The sequence below is a fragment of the Ischnura elegans genome, chromosome 2 (assembly GCF_921293095.1).
Source record: "Ischnura elegans chromosome 2, ioIscEleg1.1, whole genome shotgun sequence".
NCBI classification, from domain to species: domain Eukaryota; kingdom Metazoa; phylum Arthropoda; class Insecta; order Odonata; family Coenagrionidae; genus Ischnura; species Ischnura elegans.
The window spans coordinates 106,065,173-106,078,284 of record NC_060247.1 but is presented as its reverse complement, the minus strand read 5'-3'; positions in this window follow the sequence as shown (position 1 = coordinate 106,078,284).

The window sequence follows — 13,112 nt, the reverse complement described above, 5'->3', positions numbered from 1 at the left end:
ACAGCACAATGAACTCTGAGCTAAAAGCTGTCCTGGATAGAGCAGAAAATCTATACATTTTTGATGTTGCTTAGAGGCAATATTGGGTTATAAAGGGTTAATGACGTTTCAACGATCTAGCACACAGATATTGAACTTGCGGATTATCAGCATCTCGATAACTACGATATTACCGTTTGAGGTAATACTAATGGCAGCTCACTTTCTCTGGAGTCGCACGATCAACATTTTATACTTCTGGTGGTTACACTGCAAAATAAATAAAAATGAGGCCAATATTTCGTCAGTAACTCACCATGGAAAACAATCCCGCAAAAATCTTCTTTGATACGATACTCCATGAAAACCTTTGGCCCAATAGTACGCCCAACGTTTCGACGGCAATTAAAAATACCATACCATAGTGATTTCCATCAGCTACGTGATATCTTATAGAAATTTTTTGTCAACTTCTTTCCCGATGAATATTCGTGATTTACTCCAGCTGGATTACTTTAGAGCTCCGTAACAGGCAAATAGTAGATGTAATCGATAAAATAAATTTCGAAACACGCTTAGACGATTGTGGATTAGCAGGCAAAATTGTTTTCGCCAAGTATCCATTAGCCTCTATCACACAAAAAATATCATTGACGTCTGCCATAGTCTAAATAAATAGATTTTCTCATTGTTTCTATTCAAATAAGTTCCCAAAATTGATTTTCTCGTCATCCTCTTGCGGGTAGCTTCTATTTTACCTTCATCTAGTCCGACCCACTCATTTAAACAAAAAAACTCACCTCATCAACATTCTTCTTTTACTACCCTTTTAAATGGAGCACTTTTCGCCAAACTTGTTCTTCACATTCCATTTTCCACCCTTTTAAAAAACCAGATGTTTCCATCACAACGGTCCACACCCTTGTCTCGCTCCTTTTTAAAAAAAAAGTTTTCTTTTCTCCATATTTTTTTCGCCGATTTCGCAATGGTCCACTCTCATTCTTGTTCGGACTGTTTTTTAAGCTGCGCGCCTCTCTTTCCTAACTTATATATTCCCAGCTTTCACCCGTCTGCTCTTGTCCATCCTTAGCAAGTTCCCAACGCCGTTTGCCACTCCCTAACGCTGTACCTCCACAACCTCTTCCCTCCTCCCAAGTCTAAAATCGCGCACTTCTCTTCGGGAGAGAACTTTTTTTTTCTTCCCCCACGCACTTCTGGAAAATCCGATTCGACCATTCGTCTCCCGCCGCTCTCCAGACGCGTGCGAAAGGGAAGGGGGTAAAATCCGTTTTTCCCTCCTTTCTTTCTCGAACCTTATGGCCCTTATCGCCCACGGCCGCCGGCCATAAATTTCAAACTCCCTTCTCGAGAGAGGGGGAGGGGATCGCTTTGCGGAGATGGGAAGAATATATATATGACAGAAAAAAGAGATTAAACCGCATTCATTTGCAAAAATCCTTCAAATTCCTATGAAGCGAACTTCCATAATCTTTCACAACAATATCAAATATCCAGTCTCGAGAAAAAAAAGTCAAAATTCTTTTTTTCTTGTGGTGGAAAAAGATTAATGGGAACATAAAGGCGTGATTTCAAAAGAGTAAGGACAAAGGGCATACCAAATGCATTATTTATTGGAGTGAATCAAACAACCACCGAGCAACACATTTATAGCATGTTATACTGCCGGCCTCGGTGGCGGCGGGGTAAAGTCCTCGCCTGCCAAACCGAAGGTCGCGGGTTCGAGTCCCGCCTGGATAGGTTGCCCCTATCCAGGGCATGGTTGTATGTGATAGTTGTTGTTTCATGTTATACCCTCCGATGTAAAAGGCCTTGTGAGCTGTTTTCGGGGCGATGGAAATAAATAAATAAATATACCTCTCTGAGTCCTAGTCACACAGTAGTAACGATTAGTATTTATTTTTCTCTCTCCCTTAAATCTTCAGTACCCAAAAAATGCGTGAATTGATCAAGTAATAGCCGAGGGAATTACTTTCACAACATTAATGGACTTGTAGCATGCTGGTTTGCGTCAAAGCCATGAAATTGCACACTCCATGGTTTGATTTCCAGTCTTAATTATGTAATTGGTGATTCATGTAGATACAGTTCACTTCCGCAACTGAACAAACGAATATAAACTATTTTCTTTTCATACCGGCATAATTTTTTCTAATTAAAAGTCGAAGCTAGAGTTTTTTTTATAAAAATGTTTTGAACTGCTGCTAAAAATTACATTACTTTTGAATCGTAAAATTTTTGTGATAATAAAAATAAAATGTACGCAGCTTACTTCAATGAGTTTTAATTATGAAATCATTAGTTCTATAAGTGAGGTAAATATTTTTCTTCATCATTACAAGCTCAACCGGGCAGCAAATAAGGCAATTTAGTTAACAGTAGGAATTACTCTGATGACATGCATGCCTCTGTAACTACCCCAATTTTTGAGTTTTATTGGTATAAGCAATTAAAATGATCAAAGCTGAATAAAATATTCTCCTTCATAGGTAATTATATCACTAGCAGGAATAATTTAATGGTAAATGATCTTTTATGCCATCAGGAATTTTAAAAACATGAGATTATTAGAGACTAAATATAACGAACGCTCGAGTATTCAAGCATTCAAAATAACAAATATTTTCCATATGGTTGATACGGTTCAAGAAATACAACCTGCCCCCGCAAATTCTGCAGCCATTTATAGTCAAATAAATCGAATGGCTTACAAATAAAAACATGGAACAAATATTTGTATCCAGAAGTAAAATATGTTTCATTTGATGATGTTGATTCCTTATTCACCACTTTCAAAAACTTATCAGCTTAGTCACAAAGTCTTTACCCCTTTCGACTTCATAGCATAGAGAATGGAATGCTATCCTGTAATGGTAGAATATTGTTCAACTTTATAGCGTGAAACTTAATAAGTAAGCAATGTTTGCTGCAACAGATACTTCATACTATGTGAACACCCTTTATTCGAGAACGAAGCCGTAATGTCCTTACATGCTAAAGCTAACGCAGCACTTTTAGGATAAGTTTTTTTTACACTTGGTGGGCGTTAACGATAACATGATGCTATTGATTTGAGATGAGTTGAAAGTTAAAGCAATCAAGCTAATTACTACTGACGGTTAGAAGTAGTAACCAATTATGGGGCAGTTTCCCAAATTCGTTTTCTTGCCAGGATAAATGTTCACATTACGTCGTAAAATTGTAAAAATCCCACAAATTTAGTCCCTCAAATAGACACGTGTAAAGTTTCTATTTTATGATGCATGCAATATATCTTAAAACACTATTTCACCGACATTAACGGTAGAGAATAAACCCTTATTTATATTATTTATATCTTAATTGATATTTTTGTCACATAATGATTTCGCCATGGTTATTTTAACTTTGATAGGCACAAATTTAAGTAATGCAGGGGAATTAGCACACTAGAGGTGATAAGAAAACACTTCTCATATACATTAGAATCATTACGGCATATTTCATACCAAAGTAAACAAACAAATCTTTGGTATTCTCCTTTTCCAGCTGTTAATCATACTTCCAGCAATCTAATTGTATGCTCTCATGACAAAAATGTCCACCAGGTATCACTGCAGGCACATATACAACATGATACTGCCTCGATTGCCAAGAAAACCGCATAACATGGGTGCAAAGGGGTCAGAGCGTGGCCTTATAAAGAATAAATCACAGTTCCACAAAAGGTATATCTTTTTCGAGCATGAGAAACCATCGACCCTTTTTACCCTACCGCTCCCAACACTACCCTCTCTCCTCCACACCACTGCACCGCGATATAATTCAGCTTTTAAAAGGAAATTAAGATTCCCTCGCCTCCCCACCTCACCTCGCTTTCCATAGAGCATATAAATCCAGGCCTCTCGTCTCATTTAGTTTCGGATGCGGAGTCCCAAGACCGCATTTCTCTTTCCAACTCTCTGCTCTGCTCCTAACCTCTTTTCCTCGCGTTCAACCCGTACACTTCATAACCCCTTCATCAGTCCTACCCTCCCGCCCACTGCCGAAGTTGCCACAAACCTGAAACCAGCTTTCTTTCTCCCAATGTTGGTAAGTAATCGAGTGTAAAAGTAATCAGATTACTTGTGATATTAACTTTTTAGAATTCCGTACTGTGACCGATTACTTTTTTAGTAATTTGTTCGTGTAACGATTACTTTTTACGACATGCAACTTTTTACTTGTAATTTACTGCTAACAGTGAAAGAGGAATTGTTACTTTCGTTGCAACCATTACTTGCTCGTAAATTGCGAGTCGTAATTGACGATCACTTTTCTGATTTCACTGATTTACCTAGGTCTACAGATTAACTTTGAATCCATGAGTGCCATAATTTTCTTGTTTAGGTTCAGCCACCCTTGCGTTGTAGCCTACTTATGATGGGTGATACAGTTGTTGTTGCAGTTATAATTGTACGTAACGCAAGTAAATTGCAAACATCCATTTTGTATGACGCGATTATTCCACACTTTTTCTCCACTATTCTACAGTTTCCAGGTCGTCTCTAGAAAGGACAATCTTACCAAGAGTATTTTTAACTGTAATTTTACTGATTACTTTCCAATATCAGTAATTTTTACTCGTTATTGATCACTTTTTTATGAAGTAACTGTAATTGAGATATGTTCCTTTTCCTCATTACTTTTACCAACACTGCCCGCCTCCTATCCATATCTTTTTCTCTGTCGCTCTTTCTCCCTCTCCCTTCTCTGGACTCAATTGCCTTACCTCATTCCGGGTAATTGCGGAGTGAGTGAAATGGCAGGGCGAGAGACGGAAAGAGGTGGAGGAAAAGAGGGAAGCAACGGCGGGGACTATAAGCCGCAGAGAGTCTTCAACAGCACACACCCTTGCACCCATTTTGCCACGCACCCAAAAGGCCTCGCTGCATAAACCTTCCGTTAAATTTCCACCCTTTCATCCGCACACCGCGGTGGTTCTCCGTTACGGCCTTTGCTCCCTAAATGAACGGCACCTCAAGCTACCGCGTAGTCAATGCTCCTCATAAACAATTCTTTAACGACTGTGTTCGGGCAGAAAATAACGCCATTAGTCTTACGAAGCATTATAATCACGCGTCTCAAACGATTTCGGGTCAAAAACTGCACCTATCAACGTGAAATAAGTGAGCGAATGGGACTTTTAGATGGAGGCTTTCGGGTTACTACGTTCGTTACCCGTGATACTAAGCGGTCATTACGGTGTTAGAGTGATTTTTGCAGACTGATCTTTTTTGATCAGGTGACATCTCTATGAAACTTTAAATGAACTCAGCGATGACGACGAAAACTGATGGGTTGCAATTTACGGCATAATACAAGTAATTATATGCTTCACATAACATCAAAAGTTAATTTATACTGGAAAATTTTCAAGCCATGAGAAGCTAAAACTCTTTTTACAGGTAAACAAAAACGTCGTAGATGGGGATATTGAAGTCACATTCCCTAACTCTCGCCCAGAGTAATGAGAGAGTACCTCTCTCCACAGAGTACTTCCCCGCAGACAAAATGAAAGCCTGAGAAAAAAATGAGCCGGTTCGTATAAGCACGTGTGAAAGAGCACTAGATATTCCCAGAATTTGCACATTATAAGTGGTGGAAAGGCCCGATAATTAAGTATTTAATGATGACAAAGGAAGTAAATTAGATACTTTCAGCCTAGAGTACTGTTTCAAAATTTCTATTTCATTTTTGGTCGTAAATGTATAAAAACAATATGAAGATATTATTAATGAACCTGCAATACTGTGGTTCCACAGAGAAATTCAAAATTTTTATTTGCAATGACTACGCATATGATAAATCTGAAGGCATTTTTGTAGTAAATTTAGTATAAGGATTTCTTAAACAAGAAAAACATGATTAACTTTGAAGGAATTTTGAATACAAGCTAAATTTTAATAATACCGGGATATCACGCAAATAACTCTCCACAAACGCGTTTTATTCCTACTCCACCATACAGTTCTCAATTCAGTTCGGAATGCCAACAATCTTATTCCTATCCATCAACAAAGCTCTCTCCTTCCTTTCCATCGTCAAATAAAATTCATGACTTTATCTTTGTTTGTAGCATCATAAATCTCCAAGTAAGAGACATATTCATAGGGTGTGGACCGTTTGGTCACAGGAAAAATATACGCATATGAAACACATTTTATTGGCACTTTTAGTTAGCTAGAAACCTACTTCACTTCTCTACATAATTATGTAATTCGTAATTATAATCACCGTTTCGAAATGTTGTCCACCAAGCCACTGTTTCAAGTGCAAGAATAGGAAGTAGTCACTAGGTGCAAGGTAAGGACTTTGCGGTGGTTGCTCAAAGAGTTTCCAGCGAAAATCTTAAATTTTCTTATTGCTTTTTTACTGCAGTGTGAGTCTGTGGCTTAGTCCAATCGGTTCTAATCTCAAGCGGGATTTTATGCAGAGGGATTAAAGAAGATTGCAGTGGTAAAAAACAAATGTTCGGAAGTGAAGGGCAATTATGAAGAGAAGTGAAGTAGGTTTGTAGCCAACTAAAAGTGCCAATAAAATGTATTTCATACGAGCATATTTTTCCTGTGACGAAACGGTCCTTACTTTATGAATATGCCTCATAAATAAGTGAATGAAATTCATGAAATTAGATGAAACTGATAATACGTCAATAGCACTTCAAATTAATATGAAACGTATGATTACATTCCGCTCTTATGATTCCCTGAACATGATTTTTCGGATATTCAGAAAAACGGAATCCAGTTCAGAAAAACTAAGAGTAAGAAAAAAAGAGAGGTAGACACTTGATATTCAGAGTAAAATGTTGTCCGAAGTCACGAAACCATCGCAATTTTCTTTTAGTCGGTTTTTTCAGCTTAATTTTTTTTTCAGATTTGAAAAAGGAACATAAAATGCAAATACGATGGAAAATACCATTCACTTAAAAGAATGAAAGTAAAAGTAATTGATATCAACACTTACCATTTTATTCCAGCGATTGATACTACTAGATCTGATTTGCTTATGCTTGTAAAATAATTACATGAAAAAAGGAGTGAAATTAACGATAATTTAAGATCGTAATCTTAAGAAACTCATCAAATTATTAGGTAAGTTATGTTCAAATAAGTGGTGTAAAATACAGTAAAAATTAGCCCATTACACAAGAGATATTTGGTTCCCAGGACATGGTTAAATTGACGTCCAGTGGGTCTAAAATTAACTTAAGAAACGAAACTCGACGATGAGGTGATGCGTAACTACTTGAAATGAGAATTTTAGTTTCCAATCTAATTGGCAAAGTTTTCATCGAGCAGAAATGAAGCATTCCTTTTAAGTCACAGAACTTAAATGATATTAAGTAAGGAATGAAAGAATTTTGATCAAATGAAATGCGTTCACCTTTTTCATCTTTTGGCAAAATTTATACCACTCAACCCACCTTACCCACTAGTAGCTTTAGTATGTAAGGTAAGGTAAATAAGGTAGTAACGAATAAAAACGAAATGCTTCACGCGTAAGAAGCCGCAATAACCGGAACGACGATTGCCAGGATAATCGCGTACAGTTTACTGATTCTCAAAGCATTTTATCGCCGTATAAGGTATTTATTGCGAATTTTCTTGTGGTAACAGAATCAGTAACATATTTCTGTCCATAATTCCACGAATAAGTGACCGCAAGTTGTGATGTTAATATGGTAAGCGGATAACCGTTCGATGATGATGAACACCATCAGCCTCCATATTAAAGAATAAGCCGTGTAAGACATATTAAATCGTATTTGGAGACGGCGGCCGACAATTCCCTGGCCATTCATGTTTATGGATATGGACAAAAAATACTTAAGGTCGTCTACTCTACCACCTCCTGAAATATTGCAGATTCCTCCTTAAACACTCTACATAGTGCACAATAATGTGACAAGTATGAAATAAGTAAGAAGTAGCCAACCAAGATACCTCCGCGTTTGGCCCAAGAACTACTAGCGTAACGAATACCAAGAAGAAGCTAACTCTATAAAAACGCTCGCAAAACGTAGTCATCGCCCGAAAATCCAACCCCTTGTAAAAAAAATAGCACGGGAGGAAAAGGAGGGAAAAGTTTTGTGGGGATGCGCACATTCCCAACTTTCAACCTCGCTCTCCCTTGATCGCACCGTGGGAAAGCAGTCCGCAAGGAGATGAGAGAGAGAAAGCGAGCGCAAATTCCCGAAAAAACTCACTTTTCCCAACCGCGAAGATTAAAAATATGGTGAATGCGGAGACAGAGAGAGAGCAGCTTTTTCCATCTTCCATTCCATCCACCTTCTCCGCTCCACTCCGCTGTTCCTCTTACCGAGTTTCAATTTCCCAAAAGCTTTTTACTCCGACCAAAAATCCCTCCACTCCTTTGGATATCTACCTACCAAACCTACCACTTCTTTCCGGGCAAACGCTGAACGTGCTGTCCTTGCCTCCCCTCATCCCCTCCCTACCCTGGTCAACCCCTTACATCTCCCTTCTTCGCCTGCTTCTTATGCACGCTACGCGATCGGAACCATTCTTTCAGGAGGCATCAATATTCACTCGACAGAGATGTGCGTACTACCCCCAAAATGTATATATGCCCCTATCTCTCGTGCGCTCTCCTTCGAAAGAAAGCGTGCATATGTGAAAGGGAAAAATTCGTGGAGATACAGAGAAGGCTTTAACTCGCACAATAATTTATCTAGACTGTAAAAATGGAGAGCCTCTACTGAATGATGGTATCAATTATCGGTTCCCTTAAAAATGACTCTTCTTAACATTTTGAGCAGTGAGAAGCCTCTAAGACTGGATCAAGGTTTCTACGGCATAAGTAGAATAAAACTATCGTGATATTGAGATGGAGAAATCGTCAGAAAATATTTAATTATGAATAAATAATTGTTGAGATGAAGTAGAAGCTTCATTTTAGTCGATGACAGTTTGATGTATGCTACATTAATGAAGCTCCGGTCGACAAAAATGAAAAAGATGGGAGAATAGAATATGAAGAAAAACATAACATTGGACGAGATAACTACCAGATGAAATAAGACAGCCGATTGAATGTGTTTAAATTGATAAAATGCCAAATGTACGAAAATAAAAAACAACAATCAGGAGCAAGCATTAGTAAATGGTATAATTTACTCAAATTGGATTAAGAAAAGCATCTGTCAGGGTCATAAGTATTATTGGTATGGAAATCAAGGGGAGAAGAGGGACCTTTGATACGGAATTCAGAATAAAACACGAACTTATAACTCTTTCTGGGAACCATTAGGAGCACAAGAGAAGAAAAGCCAGGAAATCTCTAAGAATATACGCTGAAGAAAATTATTAAATGATGGTGTTGGCATGATTCTGATAGGATAAATAGCTTGCAATCACGCAATAATGAATTTTATGTGTTGCAGCCTTAGTAAATAGTAATTGAGTAATATTTTACTGGGAATACCATAGAATGAAATGCATTTCTAATGGCATCAAGGAAAAGAAAACTTTATGCATTTAAATAAGTGCTTTTGCTGACATCAGCACATTAAAATACATTTTATATTTTATTCCTAATTCTCCAACAACGGAAATGACTGAATTTGAAATGTATAACGCCAGAACGAATCGAAATGCATGACAAACGAACGAACAGAATCAATTCTTAATATCTGTCTAATTTCAAATAAAAATAAAGTTATTTTAGCCGTAGGATAAAATAAAGGAAGAGTTGTAGTTGTAATAACGGTAATTTTTCATAAAAGTCATTTAATTTCAATCATCATTAATTAACTCCCCACAGTTTATTAAAATATCATGACATAAGAAAATTTTAAATCGGAATTCTAGTATCAGAAGAGTAAGAGTTTTCCTCATACATCTTCTCATCAACCCATCCCGCAGTTCACCTTAATTAGTAGAAGTAATCGGTATAGTGTAATAGATGAAAAGTTTTGCTCTTCAAGTGAACCCTATCATGACCCATCAAACATAATTTCCACCGTTGGGAAACCTTCTTGCTCTAAGAACACTTTCTCTACCTCTTTCAGCATTGTGGACAAAAAAATCATCTCAATTTTCCTGCCTCCTCTTCCTAATTGAAAATTATTCCTTCCAAGTTCTCTTCGGCACTCCAAGAGAACACTGAGTACTGTTCTGATGATGTCTCTACTCGAGATTCTGCACTCGGGAAACTTGACCAAGCAACTCCTTCCGAGTGCCTAGGAGCTTGTTCGGAGGGGAAGAATGGATGTTCCATCATCATCTCAGTCCCCCACGATGCGCTCGCTCCGACCGCATGGCATTCCATCGCTTTCCTGGCGGAAATTTCTAGGCACAAAAGATGGCAGCAAAGGAAGCACCTTCTGGGGTCTTATTACCACCGGAATTTCCTTTTTCCTCTTTCTACACAAAGGCAAAAGAGCAAAGCTAGCAGATACCTGAGGAAAAAGTATAAAATACGAAATTCAGGATACACTATACCCCGCGCATAAGAAGTATGTCTTCATTATACGCCGGAAATAAGAAGACATTAGAGTGGTGAAGAATGCATGCCTGGCCAAAATAAATGAGACAGAAAGAAATATAGAATGTAATGAAGTATCGGTCATGGGACTGCTTAAGATTGACACAGGAGGTATTAAAATTGACAGCTCTCAAATAAAAATATGAAAGTAAAGCTAGTATTTCGTCAGTCGTTCCGTAGCATTTACATGAAATAACAATAGGTTCATTTTACAGAGATTCACCGCCAAAATCGGGAAAAAAATCGACAAAAAAGAATGAGCGTCCATGTTTTTAGACAACCAATTTTTTTACATATTGTTTTAATAAGAGCATAGCTTTTTATGTGAAATGGAGGTTAAGTGAGCTTAAATATTGAAATTTTTGGTAAAATTTAATTATAATTTTAATCGCTGGACAGCAGTACGACTTCCTATCTTTTCAACGTGTACATTACAAAAGGATGTTAATTTGCGAAGTTGCCATGCAAAACCTAATGAATCATGGTTTGAAAAATATGGTATTTGCCACGTTAAGAGTAGAGCCATCGAAGAGGTGACAAAATAGCAACCAATGCAGCGTTATTTTGCAAATTACGATAATTTTAACATCTATTATGGGATTAAGCTGCAAATAAGACTTCAAGACAGCTATTTACACAGTGGTGCCGTAATATGTGCTTGCGCAGTAATCTAAGACTGCCTCAACGGGAATGAAATTCATAAAAATTAACTTCATCTAACTCATTCCTGCAGCGATTATATTGAAGTAATCTTGCGTCTCAAGATAAACCAATAAACTCTTCTATAAGATAATCAATTGTGTAAATTCAAGGGAGTAAAAATGAGCAATAGCTTTAGCATAATTTCAGAATATCTTTCCAATTTATTGGAAATGCTACAAGCTCTCTTAATCACTAAAAATGGCGAAAAATGGGAGCTAAATTTTCATACCAGACGACTTCAGCATACTTTCCACAGGACCGCCTTCGAAACAGAAGGAATATTATTATCATTATATCGTATCAAAGTTACGTGCACATCATTTAAGAGATGAACTTCTAAATAGAATTACATACAATAAGTGAAGGTTGTATTCTACCTTTAACACGACCATTATCTACACTTAACAAAACCATTTACAATTCAATAGCTACAAAAGGCGCGTCCAATCTGCTTAAATAATAGAACGAATAGCCTCTCTAAATGTTCTGCCAACAACGGGATTTGAATTCGATCCTCTCGAGCAGTAAGCCAGGACCAAAACCAAGCCGAGATAATCCAGATAGGGTAGGAGACGGGAGAAGCTATTAGTTGGTAAAGGCCGCGCTGCGTGAACCTGGCGAAGTATGTATGCTCAGAAGCCGTCCAAGGAGGATGAGAGGAGGTTGGGGGAACGACCTGGCGGTAGAAGGGGTAGACAGGCCACCACAGTGCGGGAGGACCGGTGACGGCAATTTAGATGCTAATGAAGTTTTGTAACTCGGGTCAGCTGCGGAAGGGGGTTTCGGATGGTTTGAGAGAGCATACAACTTCGCAAGGGGAAGGGAGTAGTGGTCCAAAGACGTATTGAATGGGAATATCGAGTGAGATTTGAGAAGGAGAGAAACGGCCAAGAAGATATGGAGACAGGAGGGTGGGGAGAGGTAACTTATCCATGCAAGGTGACAACTTGAACGCGAGGGGAGGACGCGAGTGAGAAAGTCGGGGAAAAGGATGGGATCAAGGAAAGCCAAATGGCGCTGAATCCCCTCCGGAGAGAGAGCGAAAACTTTATAACATATTTTCCAGAGTGGGCATATCGGAAACGCAATGAGGAGAAAAACTAGATGTTTTTTTTACCTTGGAATGTAAATTTTCTCATTTTTACCCTTGCAGGGGTGCCTAGCTGGTATTGGCCCAAAGGCAAGGGCCTCGATAGAATAAAAAATTAAGCAAAATGGACGATATTTTTGGTGGGAATTTCTAACTTCCACAACCAAGTGTACGCCATTTGAATTGCCAACTAATTTTACGCGACTAACACATTCTCTTTCAAGGTAATAAGTCGACATGATCAACAGAACCCAACTGTACCATTGGTTGGGTGATTACTTGTTTGGGTATATATTAACTTCATTGAGACTGTACACCTCCAAATGTTATCTTACTCTTCATAAAATAATGAATAAAACTCCAAAAATTAGCATTTGGATCGCATTTTAGAGTCTGCCCGTTAGGCTGGGTTAGGTTTTTAGGGTTAGGGCCTGCACACCCATGATAAAATAACATAAATCGTTATTTCCACACTTTTAAAACAAAAACTCAAAAACCATTGACGCAATGTGTTGAAACCATGGTCGGTAGTTGAGTTTTGTATTAAAGGTGTGGAAATTTACATTCGTGTAAATCTATCATGGATATATCGAACTTCTACAAAATCGAGCCTGAAACGATTTTAGACGTAGGATCTGCACATTGTAGGCCGACGTTTAGTAAGTCGACTTTCCCAACATCTTTAGGGCTGATCATTACCCGATGATTAACCCGGTTGGGAACCCGAGAAGAATTCATTCAAGTGATTTACCGTGAAAAACTCAGATTCTTCAAGACCGAGGAATCATTGCTA